The sequence below is a fragment of the Canis lupus genome, chromosome 15 (assembly GCF_011100685.1).
Source record: "Canis lupus familiaris isolate Mischka breed German Shepherd chromosome 15, alternate assembly UU_Cfam_GSD_1.0, whole genome shotgun sequence".
In the NCBI taxonomy this organism is placed as follows: Eukaryota; Metazoa; Chordata; class Mammalia; order Carnivora; family Canidae; genus Canis; species Canis lupus.
In genome coordinates, this window is record NC_049236.1 from 23924901 (window position 1) to 23952734 (window position 27834).

Sequence of the window (27834 nt, forward strand, 5' to 3'; positions counted from 1 at the left end):
TCACCTGGCCCAGTAAACATTGTAGCTAAAGCATGTCAGGGCTGAGTCATTGCCAACCGACAACTCTCTTGGCAGGAAAAGCCAATTTTCAACAGCTCTGACGGTGTAAAGCAGGAGGCATGTTTGACAAGATGCTGCGTATTAATTTAAAAGGCTTTAGCATCTGGTTAGGTAACACCTGCTGTGGCAAACACTCCCAGGCACACAAAATAGCATTCAGGCTGAATATTTAAATCTCCCTACATAGCCCAACAAAGCTCTAACTCTAAGCAAAACAAAACTAAATCATGTCTCTGATCAACAGAGTTATAATTATATAGCCAAAAATATTTGGGCTATGACATTGTTTGCTATTCACTGAGTTAAAATGCTCCAGTGGGTGCCCTAGAAGTTATAAAGGATATTAAAACATATTGTCCTGCCATGGGTTTGCGGCATTTAGAAGAGGAACATCGCTCAGAGAATAACAGTTTGTGTCCTATTATGTTGTATTAATATAAAAATAAAGCAGAATTTGTCAGTGAGAAAGGGGAGGGAATGGCAGCAAATAACAGAAAAAAACCAATCCACAGAAAAGAAAGAGCTGGTCAGGGTCTTCTAAGCTCTCCCTCTCTCTCTTTCTGAAAGGGAGTCAAGTCTTAAGGATCACAGTCATGTGAGAATAGGGGTAGAGACAAGTATATGTGTTCTGGAATTGTCAGCACACACTATTATGACATGGTGTCATTAAATGTTCCAATAACGTAACACGCTCTGAGCCCATGGATACCAAGAAATATTTTTAGAATAACTGAATTTTCTATGTTTTTCCTGCAGAGAAGAGACTTGCCTTTGTCAGCTCAGTTTAGATAGCAGGTCTGCTTGACAATTCTATTTCTCACCATAAATTAAAAATTGACATTTTGATCATTTCTTTATTGACCTCATAAAATATTACTGAATGCCTAATATGTAGGAGCTCCTGTAATTTTTTCAGACCTTATAATGTGTCCAATGGTGAAACAGACATGGTAAATAAAGCAATTACAGAACAGTGTGATAAATGCTGTGATGGGGGATATTTCCAGGGTCCTTGGCATACACAGGCACAATTCAACTATAACCCCTGCAGGAAGTATGTGTATGGAGGGAGCACCTAAGACATGTGAAAAATGACTAAGAATGAGCCAGGCAAAAGGTATGTTGAGTAAAATATTTTCCAGATTAAGGAAACAGTACAAAGAACTTCCTAAAGTCAAAGAAAGCAAACAAACAAAACACTTAAGTACACTAACGCTGTAATGCTCAGAAAAAAATTATCAGAAAAAAATCATTGGGGTAAGCCATGATGTTGGATTATGCACTGGTTTCTCAGATACAACACTAAAAGCTCAAGCAACAAAAGAAAAATAGATAAAATGGACACTATTGCTATGGTCTGAATTGTGTTCCCCCAAATTGCTATGTTTAAGCCTGAATCCCCAGTGTGATGGTATTTGGAAATAGGGCCTTTGGGAGATCATTAAATTTAGATGAGGTCAGGGACACCTGGGTGGCTCAGCAGTTGAGCATCTGCCTTTGGCCCAGGGCGTGATCCTGGAGACCTGGGATCAAGTCCCGCATTGGGCTCCCTGCTTGGAGCCTGCTTCTCCCTCTGCCTATGTCTCTGCCTCTCTCTCTCTCTCTCTCTCTCTCTGTGTGTGTGTGTGTGTGTGTGTGTGTGTTTCTCATGAATAAATAAATAAAATCTTTAAAAAAAAATCAGATGAGGGGTGAAGCTCTCAGGATGAGATTTTTGCCCTTATTAGAAGAGGAAGAAACACTGGAGCTCGCTCTCTAGGATGTGAGGACACATCCAGAAAGCAGCCATGTGCAAGTCAGGAAGAGAACTTGGCTATGCTGGTACCCTGAGCTCAGATTTCCAGCTTCCAGAATGGTAAGATAATACTTTAGTGTGAGCCATCCTGTCCATGGCAACCCAAGCTGACACCATCAAAATTTTGACACCATCAAAATTAACTTCAAATCAGGTCATCCAGAAAGTGAAAAGACAACCCACAGAATGAGAGGGAATTTTTGCAACTCATTTAGGTTATAATGAGAACTTGTTTCTGGAATATATAGATAATTGTTACAACTCAATAATAAAAAGACAAATAACTCAAAGAATGAACAAAAAGTCTGAATAGACAGTTCTCCAAAGATATACGAATGGTCAGTGAGCAAATGAAAAGATATCTGAGAGCATTTATCATCAGAGGAATACAAATTAAAACCACAATGGGATACCACTTCACACCCACTGGGATGGCTGGAATCAAAGATAAATAATAACATGTGCTGGCAAGAATGTGGCCAAGCGTCATATACTGCTAGTTGAAATGTAAAATGGTACAGCTGCTTTGAAGAAACAGTCTGGCAGTGTCTCAAATGGTAAAACATAGTTATCTTATGATTCAGCAATTTCACTACTAGGAATATACTTAAGAAACTGAAAAACATAAGTCTACATGGATGTTTATAGTAGCATCATTCATTACAGCTAAAAAGTAGAAACAACCCGAACAAACAATTGAAGGATGGAAGAAAAAGTGCAATATATACAGAATATGGAATATTATGCAGAGATAAATAAAATCCTGATACATGCTATAACATGGATAAACCTTGAAAATATTATGCTAAGTTAAAGAAGCCAGCCCCAAGGGGCCATGTATTGTATAATTTGATTAATGTGAAATGTCCAAAGTAGGCAAATATATAGAAACGGCAAATAAATTAGTAGTTCCTAAAGCTAGGGGAAATGAGGAGATTGGAGGAGGTGACAGTTAAGAGATGTGGAATTTCATTGGTGGATAATGGAAATGTTCTAAAATTGATTGTGGTGATGGATGCTTAACTCTGTGAATCTAATAAAAGCCAATGAATTAACTTTAAATGGGTTAACTATAATGCATACTACGTTTTATTGTACTTTCCTTTATTGCACTTAGCAGATAATTGTGTTTTTTTACAAATCGAAGGCTGTGCTAACCCTGAGTGGGACAAGTCTGTCAGCACCATTTTTTCACGGCATTTGCTCACTTTGTGTCTCTGTGTCACATTTGGTAATTCTCCCAATATTTCAAACTTTTTCATTACTATTATGTTAGTTATGGTGATCTGTGATCAGTGATTATGACTCCCTGAAAGCACAGATGACGGTTAGCATTTTTTAGCCATAAAGTGTTTTTAAATTAAGGTATGTGCACTGTTTTCTTCAGACTGTCGCACACTTTAAGTTAAACTAGGCTGTTGCACACTTAACAGGTTATAGTATAGTGCAAATAGGACTTTTATATGCATGGGGAAACTAAAAAAATCATTTCACTATGTGATATTTGCTTTATTGCAGGGGTCTGGATCCAAACCCACAAAATCTCCAAGATATGCATATAAATGGTGTGTGAATGATGTTTCAATAAAACATTAAAAAAAAAACTATTAGTTCTGTATAGCTGCAGTGGAGTAAAAACTATGCTATTTGTTCTGGTCTTTGATAAAAGGAATGGAAGCCATGGAAGGGATTTAAGCAGGTAAGTGACATTAACTTCCTCTTCCTTCATACGCATTTAACTACCACTCAAAGACATTGAAAAAAACGAATCTCTGGACTTGCCCCACAGAGGGCTAGATTTGGACCCAGCTAAATTTATTAAGGTAACAATACCCCAGCATACTCCTTTTTTTTTTTTCCATACTCCTTTTTAATAACCATTCAGTCTTCTTGTGAACATCTAATTTTTCAATTTCAATGACACTTGCTTATTGTTGCTACTGGAAATTTCTTCATTCCTATCTTCTTGATTTTCTTAGTGTCCCCTCCCCAGCAACAGAAGATAATAAAAACACTTTACATAAGAAATATGCCATTGTTCCTTCTTCTCCCAGGGGACTTCCTCTAACATCTGAATCTTTCTGGTCTGTAGAAGCAAAAAGAACCTTAGAATGCTGCTTTCTTGGGAAGTGCTTCACAAGACATATTTTTCAAGAAGACTGTAAATGGAAAACTACTTATTTATATTCTTAACCTTTTCAACTGCTCATAAGAAATATTTGGCAAAGACTTAGCCATGGTCCATGAATGGGTCAGTCCTATTAAGGGTCCGATTCTTGATTTTGGCTTAGGTCATGATGTTGAGGTCATGAGATTGAGCCCCATGTCAGGCTCCTCTCTGATCATGCAGCCTGCTTAAGATTCTCTCTCCTTCTGCCCATCCTGCCTCCCCACTCTGTGTGCTCGCTCGCTCTCTCTCTCTCTCAAAAAAAAAAAAAAAAAAAAAAAAAAGAACAATAACAAAAACAAAAACAACTAAAGTTAGGAAAATTTTTTGACTCATCTGTATTGTATAGATATTTACTCATTTATTAAATAAGCCCATCAATATTGAATTGCTACCTAAACATACAGTGCATAAAATTGCATATGGAAAGTGAAGTGTATAATCACTAAATAATGATTGAATTTTATTGACACCAGCTTTCTATAGCTGTATCAAAAAAACCACATGTGTATTGACCCTCTATCCTCCCTTGCCTGAGACAACTTGAAATAATCACTTGTTTCTTGAAACAGTCTCATAATATCCGTCTTGTTGCAACTTCATGCAGCAGCTGTTTACTACCCCAGACTGGTACCCAAGATTAATCCTATTTGTCATTCTGCTCTGGAATTATATATATTTTTTAGACCTTAAAAAATTAAAGTGTTTCAAATAGCTCAAGTTAAAAACTTCTACTATAGTAAGTTCTTCAGCTGCACAACTATGACTTAGATTACCATCTTGTGTTTACAGGCATAAATTAGGCAGAGAAATCAACATGGAAACGCTACTTCATTTGACAGAGGGTCCATATTACTCCTTCCTTTTTTTTTTTTAAGCTAATGTTGCTTGAGAAAATTAAAAATAGCTGGGAGTCAAAGTATACATTCAGATGTTCTTTCTTCCCAATTTTATCTTTTGGTGTTAAACTAGTTTATTTGATAATATATTTCAAGAGAAAGAACACATTCTTTGAGTGAGAATTTTATTCAGGAAAAAGTAAAAGGAGGTTATAACTCTCAGAGAAGAAAACATTTTTAACACAGTCTTTATGTTGAGTTTTTATATTTTTTAAACAATTCCACACTTGTAAATATGTACTAGCATCTAGTTCCATTCTGTAATAACTTAATTGCTCTGAAATGTAGTTATTGTCTTCATTGTGTTCTTTAAAAACCCTGTATCTATTCTTCACCAGTAGTGAAAATCTAATTAGTGTTTTAAATCTATGTTCCCAATATATTAAAGAGGGGTTAGTCTTCTAATTAGCTATAAGCTTGTTGATTTTGCTCTATGCTTTGACTAGATCACTCTTAGAACCATTCGTGTGGTGATGTCAATGGTACATACAGAAGGTGGATCCTGATTGAAGAATCTTGACAGATGTGAAATGTGAATTGTTCAGAACACAGTGATATTAAAACATTAATAGTCGTTTAAAATTAATGAGAATTTTAGGATAGTTAGCTCTCATTTTAAATTATTTATGCCACTCTTCCTTTGACTTTTATTAATCTAGGATAGTAAATCTTCAGTTCCCAGTAAGACAGAAGACTAGAAGCTTTAATTCTAATCCAGTATAAAAAAAATCTCTGCATCTAGATGGTAAACTATAGGCCCAGAACTAAGACTTTCTGGCCTCTGCTATATTGCCAGTTTTTCACACTGGGCCAGTCATAGAAATTGCATTTGTTAAACAGAAACAAGGTTAAACTGTTCATATTTAGTAATGACAACTTTAATGCATGTTAATAAGCCTTTTTAAGAAAAAACTAGTACAATTTTTTTTCTCATAAAGTTATTGATGAATAAATTTTAAGACATGGCATACTAGTTTCATTCTTTGTAAAGTGTTATTCTTTAAATATTTTACCCTTATATGCTGTGTATTGTAATTCTAATAGTCAATATCCTTGAGAATAGAATTTGCTATTTATTGTTTCTTCTGATTCCAGCACAAGGCAGCTTAGTTCTCATGATTTAAAAATGTGATTTTAAGCTCATATTTGGTTTACCTTAATCTGTGGGAATTCTTTAAGGTCTGGCTGAAAGAAATTCCTTCAGTGAGAATTTATTTTTCCTTCTGCTAAGCACTATGAAGCAGGGACTACTTAAAGTTTAAATAATTAATAAAAATAGAACTCCTACCCTTTTCAAGGGCAACATTGTGTTAATCATTGTTATTTTTTCTAAACCTAGTTTTCTAACTTGGATTTATACTGATAGTCTTCCTGACATCTGTTTGCTGATGCTGGATTTCTTCTAGGTTGCCCAGTCTCTGAGGGGGTGGCCCTTTATTGGTTCTGGATTTATTTAGGGGTTTCAGTTCCAATTCCCTTTCTTCCTCTTCTGTTCCCAGTTTACCCCAATGACATCAAATCCAAGTTTCTAATTCTTCAAATCAGCAAATGTCTTCAGGTTGCGCCAGTCATCCGAAAACACCATACTGCTGTTTCAGTGGCCTATTTGGTGTGTTTATGTAGGCTTTTGTACTGGGAAGGTTTCATACTTCATATTTCTGCCACATTGAAAGAAAGTAGAAATCAAACACAATAATATATTTATTGATATTTGTATTAAATGATAAATCTAAATGATCATTTATTCAACATTTTGAAAAAAAAATGACTGTCACATGTCAAAATTGTGATGGCATCACAAAGATGAATAAATTCTGCTTATGGCCTAAGGAGGTAACAGACTTGTTCCAGATATATTGTGATATTTATTATATTGTGATAAATATTAGAAGTTATTTTATAAAAGTGGAGATAGAGTTTTTCTTTAATTCAACTATGCATCATAAAAAGTCATATAGAACCTTCATTCATCCTTGCTGGCAGGATTACAAAATGGTGCAGTCGCTTTGGAAAACAGTTTGGTACTTCCTCAAAATGTTAAACATAGAGTTACTATACAACTCAGAGATTCCGTTTGTACTTATGTAACCAAGAAATATAAAAACATATGTCTATATGAAGAAATTACATGTGATTGTTCATAGCAGTATTATTCATAATTGCCAGAAAATGAAAACAACCCAAATGCCCATCAATTAATGAATGGATAAACAAAATTTTATCCATTGAATGATAGATCTATACAATGGAATATTATTTACCAATAAAAAGAATTTAAGTATACTGAAATATACTACAACATGGATGAGTCTTAAAAATATGATAAGTGAAATAAATCAGTCACAAAACACCACCTGCTGTGTGATTCCAATTAAGTGAAATGTCCAGAATAGACAAGTAGTAGACCAAGAAAATAGTTTAGTAGTTGGCAGTGGCCAACTACTGGTTGGCAGAGGGAGTGGAGAATGATCATTAATGAATACAAGCTTTTTGGAGGAAAGGGTTATAAAAATGTTCTAAAATTAGACTGGCAGCCTGGGTGGCTCAGGGGTTTAGCACCACCTTCAGCCCAGGGTGTGATGCTAGAGACCTGGGATCGAGTCCCACGTCAGGCTCCCTACATGGAGCCTGCTTCTCCCTCTGTCTCTGTCTCTCTCTCTCTCTCTCTGTGTGTCTCTTAAGAATCTATAAAATTAGACAGTTATGAAGGTGTATAATTTTGTGAATATGTTAATGAACACTGAGATGTACACTTTTAAAAATCAAATTTTATGGTACATAAATTATATTTTAGTAAAGTTCTAAAAACTATAAGGGAAATAAAGTTATACAAAGTATTTAAAAGTCAATATGGAGAAGGACTTTCATAGAAGATAGTTTTCTAATTTCTGAAGTCTAGTATTTTCAGTTCTATAGAATATAGATTTCAAGTTGAATTAAATTCCTTGTTGCACACTTGGGAATTTATAACATTATAAATGCAATCATTTCAAAGCACTTTATAGAATCACCCCTCGCTTTTTTTTTTTTTTAATTTGGTGAATATATAAAAGTAAATTAGTTCTTGCCCTTGTGCGGAAAATAGAAGTGTCTCTAAGGGAGGAATCATGTTTAAAATGCCCTACTATTAAATTTGTGGTACTATATTCCAGAAGACACTATGAAAGAAATGTGGTACTGCCTGAGTAAAGGTCATTTCCTTACTAATAATTCCATTATAGTCTAGGAATTTTAGTATCTAAATAAGCCCGGGATCCCTGGGTGGTGCAGCGGTTTGGCACCTGCCTTTGGCCCATGGCGTGATCCTGGAGACCCGGGATCGAATCCCACGTCGGGCTCCCGGTGCATGGAGCCTGCTTCTCCCTCTGCCTGTGTCTCTGCCTCTCTCTCTCTCTCTCTCTCTCTCTCTCTGACTATCATAAATAAATAAAAATTTTAAAAAAATAAGCCCAAATAAAAGGCCTGAAATATGATCAGGTTAAAAGTCAAAAGCTCTTCAGATAGGTATAATGGATAAATTTTAAATATTAGTTCACACTGTGTTAAGCCCAGTTCTATAGCAGACATGTTTAAATAAGGTGTTGTTTCAAGTGATGCTGATTATCTCATAGAGTAAACAAAGCAGATGAATAGTAATGGGATAGCCTTCATGGTCAAAACGTGTACAACGTGCTACAGAAACACTCTGGAGGAAGTGGGATTTATGGTGAATACGGAGCCAAGAAATGGTTTCAAAAATACTGTTTTCATATTGACCAATATATTCCAACACTCACGAGCTTTATTTGTTGTCATGCTTCTACACTATTCAAATGCATATATTCTAGTTTAGTTATACTTCAGTAAGTTGAATTAATAGCAACATTCCTTACGGTACCTTGAAAATAAATAAGCATTAGAACTGCGAGTACACATTTCATAATAGGTCAGACCCTTATTTTAGCAAGAAATACATTAGACCATATTGGATCTTCTCAGCTTTTAAATGTCCACTATAGGTTTCTGTTTGGTTGTCATTTAATGCTTTTCTCCATTAAACATCTCCCATTAAAACTACAAATAACATTGCTAATTTTAAGTGCTAGTAGTTTTATTACAGGAATAAGATTTACTAATCACCTAATGCTTGAAGATTCCATTTAAAATGTCACTATTTCGATGGGTCATCAATTCTTTTTGAGTTTAGGTTTGTTTTGCTTGGGTGAAACTTGCTGCACTGGATTGAAGTAGTTGAGACATCGACCAAAGTTCTTCATTTATGGCCACTATGAGTTTTGTGTTCAGAAAGTAGTTAATGTATTAAACTAATTAAAATGTTATCCATTAAAGTATGATAATGGACTTAACAGTGAATTGTTATCTTTCAACCTCAAGATTTCCTAGAGAAAAAGTTACCTTTCAATACCAAGCTTTTACTGAATAAAATTGAACCTTCGGAAAACCATTTCCTCTCTTGACTTCACATTTCACTTAGCTCATTGCTCATGATATACTGCCATATATTTTCAGGGTTAGAAATTAAATTAATTTTTAAGTACAGCATAACTGATAAGATCAATAATAATAACATCATATATATTTTTCAGTATATTTTAAGCACTTAGGCACCTTGTGTTGACTTACTTAGTATTCATAATACCATATGATGTTGCAACTCTATCCCATTTTTGTATGAGGGGAAATGGAGGCACAGAGAGTTTAAGTAATTTTCCCAATGTCTGATATGTTTTAGTGTTTGTTTTTTTTTTAATATTTGTTCATGACAGACACAGAGAGAGAGGCAGAGACACAGGTGGAGGGAGAAGCAGGCTCCATGCAGGGAGCCTGATGCAGGACTCGATCCCAGGACTCCAGGATCAGGCCCTGGGCTGACGGAAGATGCTCAACCACTGAGCCACACAGGCATTCCTGTTTTAATGTCTTACACGCAGAAGTTAGTACCTGAACCTAGGTACTTGGTGTCAAAGTTTTTAAGCACCACACTGTATGGCACTCTCATTTATTATAACATGAACAATATAAAACAATCTCATATACAAGGCAGAGAACTTTAGGATATAAGCTCAGAGAAATGGTAAATAACCATGGTAGTTCTAGAAGTGATGTTATCAATGCACTTTCAGGCACAAATTGCTTTAGGATAAAAATCTATTTACTATAAATACATGCCAATATTTTTAAACTGCATAACTCTGTTCAATAAATATACACAAATATTTTCAACCTTGGTTGCTGACTTCCCAAATCAGCTAGTGATTACTTCTTAAAAGGTATGCCATATTTAACTCACATAACTCATACTAGCAATAAAGGAAATTAACTATACATCTTTAGCTTAGAAGAGTCATACTCATATCCACTCTTGGCTGATAGTAATCATTATAATAATAGACAACATTTTTAGTCCAACTAAATATATTATTTTTACATAATTGTCAGCTCCAATCTGTTGATGATGTAATGCAGTGAAACTAAAAGAGAAATATGTCATCTTTTAGTGAAATACTAATTTTTATTTTTAAGTAAACCTGAAAACATATGCCAGTCACTCCATGTACTTTTTTTTTTTTTAAACATTTTTTTAAAGTAATCTCTACACCCAACTTGGGGCTTGAACTCATGACCCTGAGATCAAGAGTCAATGCTCTATGGACTGAGCCAGCCAGGCACCCCTACCTCATGTCCTTATAGTCAAATAATGAATCATGTGAAATCCTGAGAACTTTTTAAAATTTCTTTAAAAGCCTGTGTGTATTACATATATTATTATATATGTATATATACATATATATACATACATATACATATATTATACATACATATACATATATTATTATATATGTATATATATATATATAATTTTATCCAATAGATATTCCTGTCTTGCAAAACATAATGTGATCTCTGCTTTTAAGGATGAAAACATCTGAACATGCACAAGACTGTGTGTCAAGTTTGAAGTATCTGGAACATCAACTGGCCATGACTGGACTTAACTAGAATGTCTGTGGGGGTGAGTTCATCATTGACCTGTTGACATGAGGGAGAAAAGTGACTTCTGGGAAGGTAGAGTAGCAAAGTGGTTAAAATTTTCAGCTCAAGAAGCAACTGTTCGTATTAGACTCCTAGCTCCATCCTAGGGATGGGGATAAATCACAGAACCAAACACTTGTCTCATTGGGTTTCTGAGACAAGTACAAATACTTGATAAGTATTAACTATTATTATTGGAACAAACTTGTAGCTTATGTCTTTAAGGACAGGAAGTTCATGTTACAGGTGATTCTAGGAGTAAGCTGTATGCCCCGAAGCCCCACCCATCCATAGGGACTGAGGGTGTCATGTTAATCATCAACTTCCATGGCTGATATTTCACATCCACACTCTCAGATTCACCCTCAGAATGTTATCTTAGTCAATTCTAATTATTTCTGTTATGGCAAGAGAAAAAGCAGTAACATTGGGAACTATTATCATGATAAAGACAGCTATTGAGGGCCAGCCCGATGATTAAAGGATCTGGACAGAAAGGATAATTAATATAAATGGCCACAGAAGACAAAATATAAAAATTGTATTTTACAAATAATTTGTAACATCTGTGAGGACAATGAGTCTCAAAATATGATTAACATTTGCACTTCCATTCAAATTTTTTTATTTCAAGTTTTTATTTAAATTCTAGTTAGTTAACATATATGGTAAAATTGGTTTCAGATGGAGAATTTAGTGATTCATCACTTAAAAATAACACCCAGTGCTCATCACAGGTGCCCTCCTTAATACTCATCACCCATTTCATTTAATTTTTCATATTTAAATTAGAAATTGAAATTGATTTAGAAGGCATGTAAATAGTTAAATATCTTATGAAAATATTAATCATTCCTAAGAATTCCAGCATTTATTCAAAGAAAAGTTCTTACCTATCTATTCCTATCATTTTATTATTGCAGGTTTCTTTGTAAGATTTTATTTATTTATTCATGAGAGACAGAGAGAGAGAGAGAGGCAGAGACATGGGCAGAGGGAGAAGCAGGCTCCACGCAGGGAGCCCGACGTGGGACTCGATCCTGGGACTCCAGGATCACGCCCTGGGCCTGAAGGCGGGCACTCAACTGCTGAGCCACTGGGGTCCCTATTATTGCAGGTTTTAAAGAAATATTTGCATTTGGAGAATAGGATCAGACAATCACATACAGAGGGTATGATCAAAATGAAGCCAGAATTGATTCCAATTTCTACTAGCAAATTCATAAAATACGTAACATGCACTGGTTTGTCATACGCTTCCTCCCACCACCCCTATTTAAAATTTCATGACCTGTCATTTTGCCACTTATTTTTTAATTGAGGCATAATTGACATTATATTAGTTTCCGATGTACATGATAATTCAGTATCTGTACATATCACGAAATCAGCGCTGCAGCAAGTCTAATCTACTGTCTTAGCAACTTTCAAAAATGCAATATAGTATTACTAACTGTAGGATCCATGCTGTATGTCCCCATGATCTACTTATTCTATAACTGGAAGTTTGTATCTTTTCAGCCCCTTCACCCGTTCTCCCACTCTCTACCCCACCCCTAGCAACCACCACCAATCTCTTTTCTGCATGTGAGCTTTTTTTTTTTTCAGTTATTATTCCATATTTAATTAATTTAGATTCTTCATTTAATGAGATCATAAGGTATTTGCCTTTATCTGTCTGATTTATTTCACTTGATATAATGCCTTCAAGATCCATTTCTGTTATCAGATGGCAAGATTTCCTTTACTATGGATGAATGATATTCTATTTTATACACATGTACACACACAAACAGACACACACACACACACATCACATTTTCTTTATATATTCATCCATCGATGACAGTTTGCTTCTGTATCTCGGCTATTATAAATAATGCTGAGTGAACACAGTGGGTGCATATGTCTTTTTGCAGGGTTGGTTCCTAAAGACTGTGTGCAATACCTCCCTGCTCCATCATAACTGGAGATTTCACGGGGATTACTACCAACACACACATGCAAACACACAAATTAAAAGGAACAGAAATAAATTACACAAAGATTTCTCCCCATCTTTCTGTCATAATATCCAATCATTCTCATGTTCATTCTACTTTTTTACTCTCTTGTATGTACCCACCCTCTCCTTCTCTACTATTATTGTCTTAGTTAACATCAAGATTATTTTTTTTTGCCCAGACTCCCATCAACTCTTCCTGCATCCAATGCCTCTTCTCTTCACATCACCACCAAAGAGGTCTTTCAAAAACACAATTATTCTGTGGCTCCTCTGCTTAAAATCTGTGTGCAGTCTGGCTCCTGCCAGCATTTGAGTCTGGTCACTAAGAAGCCCTTGACCTTGAGCATCTACCGAAGGCACTGGATCTCACTTATTTTGTACCACCTGTTTCCTTTGCTCACACTTCCTCTTGCTTGCCTTGTTTACCTGGCCAACTCCTCTTCATTCTCCGAGACTTAGATGGCATATCCTTTATTTTAAGAAGCCTGTCTTCAACAAAAAGAATTTGGAAGTCTGTCCTGAGGTTTCCCATAGACCAGGAGATCTATTTATGGGGCTGTAATTATGTGTACAGATGTCTAACTCCCACACGGGACCACATGACTCTGCAGGGCAGAAACTGTGGTCTCTTTATTGTTGTAACCTTCTCACATGAGGTGTTTGAGCAAAGCAGGATCCTAATATGTTTGAATGACTAATAAATAATGGAATGGAGGGAAACTGAGCACAGTACAATGATTTTAAGTTCACAGAGATCAGCCACATAAACAAGACCCTATTTTATTTTAACAAATTAGTTAGGCCACATCACCAATGTCCAGTTTTTCTTAGATCAGATATACTGTTTTACCATTCTCAACATATTTTAACTTGGTAACACCAGGAGTTATAAAAATGATAAACTGTACTAATAGGCATTGTTAATTAATCAGGTAGTTTATGACTTTTCAGGTATCCAAAGTGTCAAAGTTTAGAGAAAGCTCAAAAATGGCCCTCTAGTAGCTCAATAGTCCAGGAATAATATATAAAGATATTATTAACAGATTGAAATATTTATATTATAAAGTATTTTACCAAATACTCTGTGGGGAACAAAAGTTCAAGATATTTCTGATTTTCTATTTATTTAGATGTGTCCATGTATATATGTTTCAAAGCACCACTTTCAAGCAATCAAAATAACAAAAAAATAATTAGTTTTGATTATGAATCAGGTAGTCAAAAAAAAAAAAAACACTTAAAAGAACATCTTTGTCTTACTTTTCTGTTATAATTACTATACCCCACTATCACACAATCCTGAAAAAAAAAAAACAATCCACAGACTTGTCTTTCATTAAAATTTTAATTTTCACATAATTTCAAATAATTCAACTGTTAGTTGCTCCCCATAAAGTGTTTTGTGTGAAATAAAGTTTCTATCAAGTATAATCTTACTTAAGACCTTACAGTACTTAAGCTATAGATGAGCTGAAAAGGTCCTGTATCATTTGAAATTTGCCTATGCACCATTTTAAAAAATTCAAAACATTGCACAAGTCGAAGTTAACAAGAATGTCTAACTCTTGCTGCATAGTGTTCAACTGATATGCTCCCTATTTATTTTGTATTCCATCAGTAAGAGAAGGCTACTCAGATACTCCCTCAGTGAGAAATAAATGATCTCTCTCTCTCCTTATCTCTCTATCCATCCATCTATCTCATGTCCCCCCTCATTTTTTTTTTTTTTTTACTTATTGTCATAGTCTTCTTTTGTATATATATCCAGGTTCCCCATGACCAGATCATCCTCGTTATAAGACCTAACATTTTTCTTGGTATTATGAAGAAACATCTTAGCAATTTTGAGCACGTGGTAGATGCTTAATAAATTCATACTGAATAAACTAATTATGTAGTTTGGAAATATAAAACTCAAACTTACAACACCCGCTGTTTCACAGATCAGTTCCCTGGGAATTTTAGGAGTTACTGGGTCACCCTTCAGAAAATTCTGATTTTACTGTTGTTGTTGATGATTCATTTAGAGGCATATTCCTTTTTAGTGTATTTCTGGAAATGCAATCCACTGAAAATCACAAATGGAAACAGCAGAAACTCAACATAAATGTAAACACCTCTTCAGTGGAGGGGCATTATTGCCAAGTAGAGAGAAATGCATCCAGGCCATTAGCATCATTCTTTTCTATGGTTGTCCCTATCACCATTTTGCCATTAGTAATATTTTTAAATAAGGAACATACTATTTCCTCTAAACTGGATGTTTAGGTTTGAGAACATGTAGCGCTAAATACAATTAGACCTTTGCTGAAGTTTGTATATTTAAATCCTATAGAAATTCTGGGCGTCAGATTCACATTCACCAGATAAAAACAAATGCTGTTAAACAGTTTTGACTGACATTGCAGGAGAAAAAGGCAACAGCAAAATCTTCTTCCATCCAACCTTCAAAGGCTTCCATCCCATCACAGTCTCTGTTAGAGCATCTCCCACCTCCAACCTTCCAATGCCTTTTTTCCCCTCAGTATTATCGGTCATTTCCTGGTTTGTTCTCATGTTATCCTGCTGTTTATGGCATGTAGACATTTGCTTAAACGTGTTCTGTTGATCCTCCCTCATGTTTAACATTCTCAATTCATTCAGCTTTCTTCAAAGCATAATTGCTCTACTAAATATCTTTTGATGAAGGGAAATGGCACCGTAGTTTGTCAACTGTAAGCCATTATCTGACTTCAGAAGAGAAGGCTTCTGACTTTATTTCTGGCCTCATCTCCAGCCATTTCCTACCTGACCATAATGCTACTGTCACCCATTCCCTTTTACACCAAACTCTCACTGGCGAATGGACTTTGCTTTTGCTGTTCATTATGCCCGGAATGCTCTCCCCTCTTCAACTTTTGAGAAGGGTCTTCTTTTGAGAAGGGTCTTCTTTTCCCACCCACTCTAAGTTAGACTTCTGAAACCCTTTCTTAAAAGTCACTATCTCTTTCCATTCTACTATGCTTCAGGAAAATTACTCTGCTATTTTCCCAGAATTCAGCATTACCTTTTTTTTTTTTTTTCTTCATCCTCACTCTATTCAAATAATTGCCAATCTAGGATCTCTACTTTCAGTCTGTCTCATATTTAATGAATTTTATAGCCAGAACATCATCTATTCTCACACTGTGTCTAGCATTTCATTCCCGCATTCCCCTCTCAAAATATGTTACCTAACATCTGATGAATACCCCAACTCTTGAGGATAAAGGGGCAAGTTCTCAGCTCTTCATTCAAGGTCACTACGTATTAGCTTCTCCCTGCAGCCCTAAACCATAGCTTCTTCTCCTTTAACTGGAATGCTCTGCTCAGGAAGAAAAGCATGTTTACACACATTCTTGCCTATTCAGTGTAGTTTCACATCATTTCTTTTGCCTGGATCATCCCGTTATTCAACTTTCTCCATTTCTAAATCCGGTGTTCTAAAGCCTAGCTCGTGTCCTACTACTTCAATGAATACTTCTCCAACTGTCTCAGAATGTAATGATCAATTACTTTTTTCTTCATAATTCCTCAAATCTAAGCAGAAACAGTTTTGTTTTTAAAATTATCCTAGAAATTGTTTTCAGAAACTAAGTATTGGGGCACCTGGGTGGCTCAGTCAGTTAAGCATCTGCCTTTGGCTCAGATCATGATCCCAGAGTCCTAGGATCAAGCCCCACATCTGGCTCCCTGCTCAGGAGGGAGCCTGCTTCTCCCTTTCCCTCTGCCTGCTGCTCCCCCTGCTTGTGTACGTCTGTGCCTTTTTTTTTTCTCTCTCTCTTCCCTTCTTCCCCTCTCTCTGTCAAATAGATAGATGAATTCTTAAAAAAAAAAAAAAAAGGAAAAGGAGTATCAGTAGGTATTATGCTACTTATGTTCAATACACTAAAATCTGAAAAAAAAAAGCCAGAATATCTCTCAATTATTTTTTTCAAAATTTCATTACATTCATTCACTCAAAAATATTGATAGACTTTCTAGAAGAGGACTGGGTACTCTGCCAAAGAATGGAAATATAGTAGCAGACTGTATTCACGCAAACCAGACAAAAATCTTTACCCTTAGGGTGCTTGCATGGGATAGCAGTAGGGATCTGCAGGGATAGTGGGAGGAGATGGGAAGACAGGCAATAAAGATGACAAATAGGCACATAGGGAGAATAGTAGATGGTGGTGGTGTTAAGGAGTAAAACAAAACCCCTTAAAAGGGGAATGGTGGAGGTGTGCAATTTAGATAGGGAAGAAGAAAGCACTCAGGGATCATGTGACATTTGAGGAAAGGTGTCAAGATGATCACGGAGTAAGTCATATGGATACCTAAGGGGTAGGATATCATATCACATCTGATATAGCGAGGGCAAGTATAAAGGACAGTGTATTTTGAGCGGAGTGAGCAAGAAAGAAAAGGAGACCAGTTCCCAGAGGTAACTTAGGACTCTACAGGCCATTGTAAGGACTTGACTTTTGGGAGGCCACTGGAAGACTTTGAGCAGGAAAGTGACATGATCCAATTTCAGTGTTAATATAATCCTTTGGGCAGCTGCTTAAGAGATACATTTTAGTAGGGCAAGAGAGGAAAACCAATGAGAGGGCAATTTTAAGAATCTAGAGAGAAGTAATGATGACTTGAACCAGAGTGTTAGCCATGGAAGTGACTGAAGTAGCTGGATTAAGTAGCCAGTATATAAAAATATATACTGTGAAGACAAAGCCAACTGGATATGTTGAAAATTATTTGTGGGTGTGAGATAAAGAGATGAGTCAGTGAATTTTGGCCAAAGCAACTAGAAGAACAGAAGAGAGATGAAGAAAATTTTGAGAAGAGTAGGTGTGAAGCAAGGGGTAGGAAGTCAGTAGCTCAGTTTTGATATGTTAAATTGAGATGCCATTTAGAAAACTAAGCTGTATTTTTTTTTTTTTTTAAATCTGAAGTTTAGGTCCAAGCTGGAGACATTAATTTGGGAATAATTATTTATAAAATGGTAGTTAAGTCTATAATTCAGCCAATAATTACCAAGGTATATAATATAATGCACAAAAAAAAAAAAAAAGAGGTCCAAAGACTGCATTCGGCGTATTCCTCAATATCTAAATATTGGGAAGATAAAGTGGGGGATAATAAAAGAAACTTAGTGAGAGTGGCCAGAGAGGGAGGAGAAAAAACATAGAATGTTATTACTGGAAGGTTGGAACATGTTGCGAGAAGAGAGTAATCAGCTCTGCCAAACACCCCTGAAGACTAAAATTTAATCACTGGATTTGGTAACATGGAAATCTCTGATGTTCTTGACATTATCAGTTTTGCTGGAGAGGTGGGGCAAGAGCTTGAGAGAATTTGAGGAAGGAAATTAGAGACAATGAGCATTTACAACTTTCTGAGTCATTTTGCTGTAAAGGAAAAGAGAGAAATTCGGGTGGGGGTGTAACTAGAACCCCAAGCCCAGTCAAAAGGGTTTTTAAAAATGGAATTTGCATTGAAAAAGAACAGAATTGTGAACACTGATGGAAATGACAAGGAGAAAGAGGAGAAGGTCATTGGAAACGTAGACAAGAGGGGAGCCAAAGAAGAAATTGGCCTTTGCCAGGAGCAGGTGCAGGTTTCCCACAGTAACAACAAGGGTAGAACACAGGCATAAAGCATAAATACATGAGATGTGATGATGGGAACAGCAGTTTCCTCAGAAAAGAAGCAGAGCCAACAACTGAGAATGAGAATGGGAAAAGCACTGTTGCAAACATGAGAGAAAGTCATGGTGTGAAAATATTTAGGACACTAGTCTTCAAACATATTTGTTTAATTATCCCCTAGGAAATGTAGGGATTGCAACTCCTCCCACATCTTTAAAGTGGGATATATAAAAATTGTTACTCTATGTTTATTCGGAAACAAACTGCAATTTCTGATATATTACGGTGATTTATGTATATAATTGGCATATTAAAATAAAACTATTACATCATCCTTTTAAATACATCAAACCGAATCATAATACTTTTGCAATTTTATATCACCATTATCTTCCAGACAACAAAAAAATACATTCCTCTCTAAAACTGAAATTTCACATTTTTCTTCTGCCTAAATTGTATTTCCATTTCAATTCTCACCACTTGGGATATACTTTTAAGCTTAGAGTCACTCGTTTAATCACCTAACATAATTGCCTGCGGTAAATATATTTAAATATATTGTAGTAAAAATGTGTAATATCATAAGGCTCAATTTTTAAATTTTCTTCTGGTTTGAATTCTCATAAACTATTATTAGTCAAAATTATTAAATTGTTATTAGTCAAAATTATTGGCTAATTATTAGTCAAAATATCATTAAAAAGTTTACATATATTACAAAGTTTGATGTTTATAAGATATAGGAAGTAAATTTTATTGGCAATGCATAGCATAATGAAAAAGGGAGGAATATTGTAAGTTGATTAAACAATACTTTACTGATATTAATGCTATGCTTTATTTTATTGCTTGGTGTCTCAGGAGGGAGTTTTTATAAATTAGAACTATGTACCATGAAAAATGCAAAATGGATGAAAGTGATGTACTGCATCCCTCTCTTCCTTCTCTCCCTTCTTTCATTTCTTCTATCTTTTTCTTTCTCCTCTTATCTTTCTTTCTTTTAAATAAAGGGAGATGGGCTTTTGTGAAATGGGATACGAGAAAGGAGAATCAGCTTGATTCTTCAATAGGCAAATCAATTTTAGGAAATGGAGCACATGGAAGATCCAGTTATGGATCCATGTGATCCTTGATTAAATTATTGACTGAATAAAAGAGCTATAAATAATAAGAGTATTTTGGGGAGAACGGGAGAAGAATGACTATGGACGGTTAGAGAATACTATTGCATGAAATACTTGGGTATACATACATACATGTATGTAATGTATGTACAATATATACAATAATATTGTATATTATTATAATACAATAATTTAATAGTATTGTATTATAATAGGAAAAAATCTTCACTGTTGCAAGAGACATGCTAAGTCTTCAGGGATGAGGCACCATGTCATCTGCTACTTACTTTCAAGCATCCCAGATAAAAAGTTGGAAAAGGAATACAGAACGTAAATGTGGCAAAATAATCATAAATCTACGTGAAGGGAAAAAAATTGTATCAGTAAATTTTGACGCTATGTATTTTGTTAGCTTTAATACATATGATCAGAGTCCAGGGTTTCTAGCAGCCACCCCTCTGGGATGGTATGAGATAATTCAGCATTCAGAAATAAAACAGAAGGGATATTCTGAGTATATGTGTATTATGGGATGTTGATGATGCTATGTTTATGTGAGTAAGACTAGAAGGAGGGTTTAGTATGATAGAAAAGGAGGCAGCTTTGGGTCATAAAAATAAATCTGAGAAAGTGGGTATCTTATGCAATGTACCACATCTTGCTCTTCCTGACTATGACATGCCTCCAAGCAAATAGGGCTGACTTAACAGATTTTAAAGCGGCTCTAGCCATACTAGAACATCATTTCCCTTGAGAGTGGAGTTGCAGTTTTGTTTTGTTTTTAATTCAACAATCACTAACAAAAATTTGTCATAATTAATAGTCCTGAATCATAAAGGTCAAAATATATGTCCTAACCCATGCTTAGTTCCTCATGCATATGAGCTGTTTGGCAGCATTCCCACTTCCCTAGAGACAACCAAATGCTTTATTCACCAATGACAGTTGTGACTACAGAAATAATCCTCTTAGAGACTGTTCTCTGTGATTAATAAAATCACAGGAGCAACTGCACTGAGGCCACATTTTAAGGTCATTTCATTATTATTTATTTGTTGGCTCAACAATATTGAAAATTAAAGATTAAAAAAATGAGATGCTTTTGAATTCCTGGATGAGACTAGTGACTCCATATCTTTTCTTCCCAAGATTATTTGTAAATTAATTTTCTTTTTATTAGAGCACAGGGTTTCAGAAAAAAAAACACAGGGTTTCCTTTATGCTTTTAGTATATGAGTTATATAAGAAAACATAATAGGGATGAACTGTAAAAAGAACCTTTTCTCTTTCCTCATGACATTTTTGCATCTAAATAAGTCCCTTATGTCTCATGTCTTTTTTGGTTACTTTTAAGCACTACTTAAGTTCTAGTTCTTTTTTTTTTCTTTTTTTTAAATTTATTTATTTATGATAGTCACAGAGAGAGAGAAAGAGAGAGGCAGAGACACAGGCAGAGGGAGAAGCAGGCTCCATGCACCGGGAGCCCGACGTGGGATTCGATCCCAGGTCTCCAGGATCATGCCCTGGACCAAAGGCAGGCGCTAAACCACTGAACCACCCAAGGATCCCCTTAAGTTCTAGTTCTAAAGAGTTCCTTTCACTTTACATGGGGAGGGCTTTACTTTTTCCCCCCATATTCTTCCCTTCTCTGGCTCTTCAATAAAATTGGTTGGGAAAGAGGTAAAGGAGAAGAAGGGCACCTTATCCCAAATGATAAAATGAACAAACATGCTAACAGCCCTCATTCTCAGAAATTTATGTAAAGCTGACATGGCTCAGGAGAGCACACTGTGGTATGTGCCATAGAATATTTTTTTTAATTTAGTTTGAAGCAATTTTAAATCTACAGAAGAGTTACAAAGATATCAGAGTTCCCATATACTCTTTACCCAGCTTCAACTACTGTTAGCATCTTATCTAATCATGAACATTTATCAAAGCTAAGAAATGAACAGTGGTACAAAACTATAAACTATTGAGATTTCCTAAGTTTTTCCGCTAATATTTTTATTCTGTTCCAGAATCCAATCCAAGACATCAAGATGCCATGCTGTATATAGTCATCATGCCTTCTTAGTCTACTTTGACCTGTAACAGTTTCTTAGCCTTTCTGTGTCTTCCATGACCTTGACCTTTTTGAGGAGTACTGGTTTCATATTTTGTAGAAATTCTCTGAATCTGGGTTTATCTGATATTTTCTCATGATTACACTGAGGTTATTAATTTTTTTTTGTAAAAAAAAATCACAAACATGATGTCCCCTTCTTACTGCATCCTCTCAGGGGATCTAGTCATAGAGACTTAAAAATGCATGATTCCCTTTAGGAAAGTGACATAAGGAAAAGCAGTGTGCATCAAGCAATGGAAAAAGAAAATTGTTATGACACTCTCTCTGCTGGCCTATTGGCCTACTGGCCAATTGGCCTATTGGCAATCAGCTAGCAGATATGGTGCTATAAGAACTTCAGTACTTTTGCTACATTAATCTTTGCAGATTTTGCCACTCCTGCAAAAGTGAACTCATGGGAACATCCTCTCTCTGCTAGGACATACATTCTATCTCCATACAATGCCTCTGTAATGCCTCTAAGAAGGATACACCATTCCACATCTGGTCTCCACGTTCTATTATCAACCACAATAACAACTAGAGGGAGTCAGTGAATGGTTTTTTTCTTTTGTTCCAGCTACAGAAATTTTGATAAACTAAAAAAAAGAAAAAAGAAAAAAGGTCTATCACTCCCATTTTCTCTTTCCTTTTATCTTTCTTCTCTCTTTGATTCTACTTCTGAGCTGAGAGGCACAGTCAAAAGCAATGCCTCAGGGGAGTCCATCCTCTTTCCCCAGTTAATTCTCTCCTTGGAGGTGGTGGCTCAGCTAATAATAATTATATTATTGAGGAACAGAGAAAGGGGGAGAAGGGAAGAAGATGAATCATCATGTTTGTACCATGCTGAGAACATTCCATTAGATCCCATTTATATTTGAGAAGCCTCTGAGGTGAATATTATTTTCCCTATTTTACAGATGAGGAGAATAGAGTTCAGTGGGATTAAAAAATTCTTAAAAGTAAGCCAGTTAGTAAAGGGCAAAGACCAAAGATCCCTCTGCTTCCCTCACCTAAAGGTGTAAGTGATGAATACCCTCTCAGTCCATGGTTGAAATGCACATATCTTCCTGATATCACCAGTCAAATGCAATCCTGATCCCATTCTCTGGGAGGGTAGATGCCCCAATAATTGCCCTGAGATAACTGGCAATGGCTATTTCTGTGCTTCTGATCCCTTTTGAAAGGCGGTAATGATACGAACAATAATACCTGTGGCACCCAAGGGTTTCACAAAGTTCTGTTTAATACTATTCAATTGTACATAGAAAGAACCCTGTTAAAGTTCTGAGGTTTTTGTCTCACTTCAAGGGGCTTAGGGCTTCTCCTTTTCACATGGCTAGTCCTACTCTACTACAAATGAGTAGTCAGAGATCATGTAATCTAAAGTGCAAGTAAAAGTTATGTTTTTCTGTATTTCTGATGGCTCCCTGAGTTCCTCTCAACAGCAAATAACAATAAGAATTTCTTATAGGAAATGTAGTAAAATGAGAAACTAAACACAAAGATTCTTACTCTTTGGAAGGATTTATTCTTGGCTTTAACATTATTCGTCTGCAAAGATCCTGAGCTTATAGAACAAATTTCCTCATGCCCAATGCTTTAGGGCTCCCTTCCCCATTAAAAATGGCAAGTCCAGTCGATCACATAACTCTACTCAAGCATGGACAGTCCAGTGCTTCTCCTAAGAACTCTTCATTTCATGTGAGATTGTGTGTCTGGTTCCTGATCATTTTCCATGCCTAAGTGTCTACTATGCAATCTCTCCAGAACACTACTCTTCCAATATTCTGCATTGCTATTTCCAGCCCTTACCAGGAACCCTAAAACCAAAGGACATGATTCTCCGGCACTGACTTACTTCAGCCCACACGCTTTGACCAGTTCCTCAATGCAGGGAGCCATCTATGGTTGTCACAAGAGATGGTGAAAATTATTCCAGATCTTCTTTCCTTTTGGGTACACAGCAACATGTGCTTCCCTTTCCCCTGAAATCAGCTGTGGCCATGTTCAAATCCCAATTCTTCCTTTTGCTGGTTAAATGATCTAGACAAGATAATTAACATCCCTGCCTCTAGGCTTCCTCCTCTGTAATATGAGGAAAATATACTTATAAAGCACCTAGAATGGATACTTACAGAATTTTCTTTTCATTTTCCTTCCCTTGTTACCTCAAACAGAATAAACCTTTACCTTCTTTTCATTCCCCTTTCAGGGTATATAACCTACAGGAAGCATCAGGGAACAGAGATTCACATAGTGTAACAGTTGATTCGCCCTAGTTGTTCTTTCCCATCATGGTGGAAAATGGTGGGAAAGATTATTTCTTATAAAGATTTGTATTTTCAATTCTTAGCACAGTTCCGGAATACAGCATACACGAAATAAAATTAAATGACTAATCATAAATGAATGAATGAATGAATGATGACCTCTATCTTGAAGATTTTTCAAAATCCAGCTTACATTTTCCCTTACCTACCCATGTGATGTTTTTCTTGATTCCTACACATAGCTTTAGAAATTTCTTCCTTGAAATCACATTGAACTATCTATCTGTATATTACATCAATTTTATAACACATAACATTGTGAAATGTATATTTATTGTCCTAACTTGTAAACTCTTATGCTTTGACAAAAACAGCAGCAGAGCAACTGTCACCATTAACTGGGTCATTACGTGCTTGGTTCTCTGCCAAGCACTTCATATAATTATTTAATTTAATCTTCCATCAGCTCTCTGAAGCAGAAATTGAGATCACCATTTACACTTGAAGAAACTGAGGTTTAGAAGGATTAAATTATTTATTCAATCTTACAAAGCTAGCAAGTATCAGGACTAGAATTCTCATTTCTCTGACCCAAAGCTTGGCCTTATAACCACTGAAATAATCACCCTCCCGGTCCTAGGCACTCCTATACCACTCATCCCTTCTAAGCCTCCGTTTGCAGTAAAATGCTTGGAACACAATAAGCAGTCCATAAATGTTGTTGACTTAAATAATTTCTATGACCTTTTGAATTTTGAGGTCATTTGCACATTCTATCCAAATTGTTAGCTCCTTTGTATTGGAAAGCTTCCAGACCAAAGAGCACACTCTACAGACAAGACTGTTTTTGGCACCCAGCATCCAATATCTTGTCAATCTAGCAGCATGCTTCCAGTGATGCACAATAGGAACTGTTCAATTTCCATTTCTAAAATGCACAACTAAGTTATTTGTTTTTAGAATATAATTTAAATTAACATAATCAGATTTAATCTTTCTTGGGTATTATATTAAATAGCATTTAGGGTGTCAAGTGGTCATTCGTTCATTTGCACTAACGATGTGCATATCCTGACCTGCTATATGACCCTTATCTTTGAGCTGTGAGCTTTTCTGAATTTTAGCTGTTAATTTGACCCTGATTTCTCAACTGCTATTTCTGTTTGTCCATGGGCTTGATTCTTGTAGTCTTGACCTCTGCTCCTCATAATCAGATTAACTCTGATAAAGCTGCCTCAGGGAAGAGGTCAAAACCATTGCCAATAATAGTAGTTGCCCTACTTTGGTCTACCTTCAATACAGTAGCCAGGAGATCCTATTTACACCAAAGACAGACCAGCACTACCACCCCTTGCTCATAATTCTCGGATGACTTCCTATCTCACTCTTGGTGGAAGTCCACATCATAGCTATTACCTACAATGTCCTACACTATCTGCACCCCTCTCCTCTGATTTCACCACTGAGTATTTTCATCCTAATCCATTTGTAGTGGAATCACCCTCCCTCTGTTCAAACATGCCAGGAATATTTCTACCTCAGAGCCTCTGCACTTGCCATTTCCTTTGCCTTTGCCCAGATTGTTTCTTACTTTGCTTCAGTCAACTGTTTATTTGCATTTTGTCAGGGAGTTATCTATTTTACCACCTTACTTAAATTTGCAACATTCTTTTTGCTTTGTTTTCAATCAGGATAATTATTACTACTTAACTTTCTACATATTTGCTCAAATGGGCTTGTTGTCTCCTCTGAACACTGTGGAAGCTCCATGACACAGGCACATGTCTCTATTTTGACCTTTGCTAGATTATGAAGCCTAAAGAAGGACCTGGCACTAAATAGTTCCTCAAAATGTAATTATCAAGTGCTTGAATAAATAAATGAGTAGATACTCATTGAGGCATGGGTTATTATTACTAAATAATACTAGCCAGTTTATAAAAGAAGATAATATTATGTGATCATATTCGTTGAATCTTTACATATTTTGTTAGGAGTTTATTAATATTAATATTTTTTAAAATAAAAAATTTAAAAGTATATGCTAAAGGCAGTGGTATTTCCAAGGTGAAGATTGGCTCTTAAGTATAAATAGTGCTCCTAATACTGCTATTGTCAATATGCTCCTAAGGTAGATCAAAGAACAAGAAACTGAAAGCCAAAGATGCATAGAGCTAGAGACACTAATATGGCTTTGAAGAGGAACAGATCTGAGCCCTGGTATTGAAAGTTACATAATAAGGAATTTTCCCTCTCAAAAAAATGGGATGTGCATTTTTGGAGCATTTTTGTTTGTTTGTTTTGCTTTTCAGTGGAAGATCATATTTTCATGGAAGTCATGCCCTGACCTAATTAATAATTTTAATAAAGGAGATCAAGCGAGCTTTTCACATTATGAGCAAACCTTTCAATCTTTCTTTTTTAGCCTCACTCTTAGAGAATTTGATTTAAATTAACCTAAATTTATTTTTATTATTTATCTAATGAATAATGAATATTGAAGATATAATTAAAACTAGGCCAACATTTATTAACTAATACAACTTAAACTGCTCCCTTTACCTGGAACATCTCTAGAAGAAACCATAGCCTTCATCAAAAGCCATCTGCCCACAGAAATTGTAAGAGAGAAAGAGAAAGTGAGACAGAGAGACAGAATTTAATTTCACTTGAAACCGAACATAAGATCTTCAGTTATTTAGAAACCCTGTGTGTACTTTTTGTTCTCCCATAAGAAACCTCTCTTTGATTAGTCCTTTTCTCTCATTCTCTCCCTCCCTGCCACTGCCAGGGTCCACTTCTAGCAAGGGCTATGGTACTAGCCTTCTAACTACTTTCCTGTTTGTTAGAATCTTTACTTTGCAAACAGCCATTCAGAGCCCTAAGAAATATCCCTGAAACTCAGATATGCTCTTCTCACTGGCAAAAAAATAAAATAAAAATAATAAATAAAATAAAATAATAAATAAAATAGCCATACAAATTCCCAATGTTCAAAGATCAAGTTCAGAATGGCATACCCAGTATTCTAAAACCTGACTCTGATCAAATTTTCTGGTGCACCTCTAGCTAGCCAGGTCTAGGTACATAGGACTATTCATTCTTTTGTTGTTTTATAAAAAGAATAAGCTTTACTAAATGAAGGGATAACACACAAAAAAGATGAAATATTTGTCATTTATGCAGTTTTTGAAAACTTTATAGGTAAAGTATGAACTGAAAACTGCAGCCTTTGTACAGAAACTAATTTTCTTGGGTCCCTAATAAATTGAGTAGATTGCTCATTTCTCCCTATTTATAAATCCTACATTTTTAAGTGCACCTCACAGCCTAAATAGTCATGCAAATGCCTAAGTACAAATATACTAAAAAGGTTATTTCAAGCAGAACCTATAATGTATAGAAAACTGGGGCAGACTGCTAAGTAATGCTGGGTTTAAAACTCATTAAAAATAAAATCTTTTGGATTGTTTTTGTTTGTGAAAGAGATACAAACAAGGCAATTTGAGCAAAATAATACTATATTTAAAATAATATGATTAAAGACTGACATTCTGGAGGCAGAACAATTAGTTCCGAGATATTTTTATATGCCGTTTCATAGTAAATAATAAACCAATTATAAATAAATTAGTTGTTTCCCAATTACTTACAACCCTTAATCCTCTTTTTCATAAATTTTTGAGGCTCAGAGGCAAGTGGACTATGGAAAGGAATGGG

General features: G+C 35.6%; 1 protein-coding gene and 1 long non-coding RNA gene across 24 annotated transcripts in view; one reads left to right on the plus strand and one right to left on the minus strand.

The window, feature by feature from the left end:
* Positions 1 to 27834, minus strand: part of PPFIA2 (PTPRF interacting protein alpha 2) — a 469116-nt gene that overhangs the window by 205079 nt on the left and 236203 nt on the right. The window lies entirely within an intron of this gene.
* LOC111099022 lies at positions 743 to 10939 on the plus strand. The gene is made up of 3 exons (XR_005370409.1): positions 743 to 1177; positions 3374 to 3554; positions 10837 to 10939. It is a non-coding gene; the product is annotated as an uncharacterized LOC111099022 (long non-coding RNA).